The sequence below is a fragment of the Poecilia latipinna genome, unplaced genomic scaffold, assembly GCF_001443285.1.
Source record: "Poecilia latipinna isolate Pla-1442-1.1 unplaced genomic scaffold, P_latipinna-1.0 Scaffold2176, whole genome shotgun sequence".
NCBI lineage: Eukaryota > Metazoa > Chordata > Actinopteri > Cyprinodontiformes > Poeciliidae > Poecilia > Poecilia latipinna.
In genome coordinates this window covers 88,308-93,034 of record NW_015114792.1, presented here as the reverse complement: position 1 = coordinate 93,034, position 4,727 = coordinate 88,308, and positions in this window count along the sequence as shown.

Genomic DNA, 4,727 nt, shown 5'->3' with positions numbered 1-4,727 from the left:
ATTAATTCAAATTTTCCTCCATAACATCTCTTTCTGCAGGGTGACTCTTGAAAAAGTAGCCCGCCTTACTATAGTGTTACTGGCGGCCTTCTGTAAAGAAAGAAAGAACTTGAAATGCCAAAATCTTTACTCACTCTTTACAGAAAGTGCTGGAAATGATCCCCTTGTGCGTCAATGCAGTTTTGGGCGCACCTTAACCAGGGGTGAAAGTAGGGGGGTACGGTAGGGTACTGCGTACCCTTAAAAGATTTAGCGGGGGGACGCAGTACCTGCAAGAGAGAGGAGCGGCTATCTGCTGTAAAAAATCAATGGGTTCACTAATCAGCTGTGACTGATTAGTTTTTCCAAGAACAATCTAAAACACGACTTAATCAGTTAATAAATAACTTTTTTCCCCATTTCATATTGTTTCTTCATGCTTTGCTAGAGCAGCGGTGAAACACGTTGATCTCGGCATTAGGTGACAAACTGAACGGCGACAGGACGCTGAGACCAGCACGTCCTCCTCTGGCTCGCTTAAAACGTTCGTAGCTTTATTAAAGAACAACAACAAAAAAATCAACAAAACGTGTTCAAATTAATGACCCAACAATAATAATAATCTCAGTGATTATTCAACAAGGTGTTGTGCAATTCTGTGCGTTTCGGTTCCATTACCAAATTAACGAGCAGAGCAGGAGTTTAAATGAACTAATCAACCACCGCTGTGTTCAGGGAGGATTATTAATGATCGCAAAATAAATATCAAGCCTGCAAACCTGATATCATAATGGACTGAATGTTATGTTTTTAACCTAATCTCTGATTGGCTTGTGGAGAGCAGGAGGTTGTCATGGCAACGGGTGTGCTTAAATCACGGAGAGAGACGGAGAATAAAAAGGTGCGAGTGGTTTAGAGTTGATCACCTGTTCAGGTTGTTTTACCTTTGTTTACCTTTGCTGTGGCTCTTTACAGCCACTGCAATTTCTGAACGTTCAATAAACGACAAACTTGGACTAATTACCTTGTTCTTTGTGAGCATATGTCATTTACAACAAACGATAAACACGGTAAATATGTTTCATTAAGTATTTAACAAACAAACTGGCTTCTCCAGTGATAATTATGTGAAATTAAATTAATTATCTAATATAAAATTAGATAATTTTATATTAGATAAAAGCTCAGACTCTGAGCTGTCGGGCTCAGAGTCTGAGAGGCTTTTCCCTCTTATTTAGTGGAAATATTGATGTTGATGAGATTTTCTCCAAAACTTCCAGACTTCTGGTTTTACAATGTGTGTGTATGTGTGTTTTTGTTTTTTTTTTCCATTCATCCATACCGCTTCCCGCGCCCTCCCTGCAATGGCACGGCACACCCCCTAGGGGGTGCGCCCCACAGTTTGGGAACCTCTGGTCTAAATTAAGGTGAATTCATGGTTCCTTTTTCTACATAGTGTAACTGGTCGTAACTGGTCATAATGTAACTGACTTCTTTTTGTATTAGCATTTCATATGGATCTCTTTCACCCCAATATATGGAAAATCCAAATATGTGCATTTTATATGGTTGTTGAAAATAAACTTGAAGAGGGTTCCATTTTCCTTAAGTTTGGGTTGCCATGTCTTGAGCAGGAGACAATGAAGGCAGATCCTGGGTTTCTTACAGACAGTGATGTCATAACACAGTGGTCCGACGACCCTTACCCTAAACCTAACCCTTTAGTTCAAACTTATAAGTGGAGACACATTGTTGATGTTACTATTATAAAATAACTTGCAATTAAGTTTTGGCAAAGCTCAAAGTAATTTTCACAGGTGGCAGAGCGTTGTTGTCAGCAGGTGCTGAAAGTAACTAAAAAATTATTTAATGTAACCTAGTTACTTTCCAAATTAAGTAGTCAATCCAATTAAAGTTACTTTTTCAAAGTAACTATGCCATCACTGCATACAGAGGACTAAAAGTGATAACATAAGGATTCCATGGAGGAATTTTACCTTTTACTTTAATTTTATCAGTTCACTGTCACTGTAGAATCAATGTGGAGCATAATGCATTTGTCACTCTGATGTGCAAAGGATGTCTATAAATTTATCTTAGAGCCTCTTGATAGAGTATTGCCGTGGGTGAGAACTCTATTGAAATGTGAGTGTTTCAGGTTTTGCACATTAAAGCATACCTTTGTCTACGTTAATGTGCAGACAATCCATATCAGTACTTTTAACTCTCTTACTTGGCTTCAAGGTTTGGCATCTTTCAGCTCTGAGGAACCTGCTGCATCTACTGTTAATTGGGAGATATGCAAGAAATCCTGATTTCAGCAGATTCCACTAGTTAATTTGTTTGCATAATTTACTACAAGGTTTTGACAGAAATTACACACATACGAACAAGGCTTTTCCCTCTTACTGGTGAGGAGGCTGAATGGCTCAGAGCACTTTCTCATTGCTTGCAGACATGTTACACTAATGAAAATGCAACCATTACGCTTGAATTGGCCAGACTCACACAAATCCATATTAGTCATTGCGAAATGCTCTCTGTGATGACATGTCTTTTTCACTAACTGGGTGATTCATGACTACAGTCCCAAATCATGTTCACAGTTGAGTCAGCTTCAGGATTTTTGTGGTCCACAAAATCCTTCAGGAGAGAAGGGGGGGATTCTTTTATTTATTAATGTTTTAATGTTTATGTATTTATTGAATAAGAAATGTGAAAATAACACTCATGGTACACATTGCAGTTGAGCATTATGAAGAAGCCAGAAGTGCATATAAAACCAGAAGACAGTCAATTTAAACTTTTATTGTCTTCTGTAGAGAAAAATAAAGAAAATAGGAATGTGCAATATGGCATAAAACTCATCACAATATATATTGTGATGCATAAAACTCATCACAATATATATTGTGATGAGTGTCAGTAATAATATGATTTATGTAAAACTTAAAATAAAAAATAAAAATCACATACTAATTGAGTGGAATGTATATACTGTAACCCGTTGCTTTTTTCCCCCCACACTTTGAACAAAGCAGCCTATGCTATGTCCTGGCAGATTGCTTTTTTCATAACACATTAACAGGAGACTAATCAAATTGATGAGTAGTTTGCAGAGGTCCGATAAAAGGTAAGGTAAGGTAATTTTATTTACATAGCACATTTTCAGCAACAAGGCAATTCAAAGTGCTTAAAACTATGTGACAAATCAAGAGCACTTTCAATGACCAATATTGTAAATCCATCATTTGTATTCACACTCATCATGGAAAACACTTGAAAAGCATATGATGGAGCTTTTAAGGTAAAGGTGATCAATCTAGTGGTTGATGAAGAAAATCGAGCTGCTGCACGTAATCTAGGCATAAATGAATTGATGGTGAGACGGTGAAGACGCCAGCCTGACAAACTGAGTCAAGGCAAAAAGATGACAAAAGCTTTCAGAGGTAACCATATAAAGATGTCCCAAACTTGGAAGCTTTCTTGAAGATTGGGTTGACACACAGAGAGCAAGCGGCTGCTGTGTTTCCACCATGCAGATCCGACTGGAGGCTTAAAAAATAAATAAATAAAGCCACTGAAATGAAAATCAAAAGATTTTAGAGGTGGGCCATCACGGTGTTTTAGATTTGTGAGACGAAAAGGTCTGTCCTTCAGGGCACACACAGCTTTGTGTCAGCAGGAAAACACAAATATACCGTATTTTCTGCCCGATGAGGCGCACCGCATTATAAGGCGCATAGTATAGACGCTACAGTAGAGGCTGGAGTTACATTATACATCCACTAGATGGAGCTGCACTAAAGGCAGCTCCAGCTAGTGGACTGGGTCGGGGCATGGCCGGAGGATGGTCACCCTTCTCCGTTCGCGCACAGCATGTTGGTGGAGAACGTGGTGCTAAATGATCTGCAGACGACCTGATTCTAGACAGTCGGTAGGTAGATAGGTCAGTCAAACTTTATTAACAAACCAGCATTCTGACAACTATCCCAGCATGCACCACACGCTTCTTCTTCTATGGGCAAAAATGAAGTCGGCGGCTGTTTACCGTAGTTGCTAGACCTGTTGTGGCTCAATATTGGTCCATATATAAGGCGCACTGTCGGCTTTTGAGGAAATTGAAGGTTTTTAGGTGGGCCTTATGGTGCGGAAAATACAGTAACTAAATATGCCTAAATGCTCCCCAACAAAAACACTCACACAAACATCTCTGGTGAATACAACAAAGGAATAAAACTCCACTAGTCTCTCTTGAATCTAAATAAAGCAGCTTGGAACCCAGGGACAGCATAGGTCCCTTTTTTAAATGAGCCAGAGGGCTAGACCGTAAGAGCTCCCCTTCCCTAAACAAAGCCCAAAACAATACTTTTAATCAATAATAACTACCAAAAAGAAATAATTCTAATCTGAAACTAAACAAACAAAAAATGAAACAGTAGCAGGCCAATTTACACACAAAAGAGATAAGGTTAGGCAAGCACCTTAAGTAGCCAAACAATGATAATAAGTGGCTTTTACCTCCTCTAAAGTGAAACCAGTCAACGGTGCTCTGTTTGTTGCTCCCTCTAAAACGATGTCGCCTTCAAAGATCAAGTGGAGGAATTAGCAATAATTCTAATTCCTTTTAATCAGATAGGTTCTAAGCTCACCTGATTAAAAGCATGTGGCTTTCAATCAGGTGCACTCTGTAATCCAGAATTTACGGCATTTGTATGTGCTAAAAGTCATTTTTGTGGATAGTATTT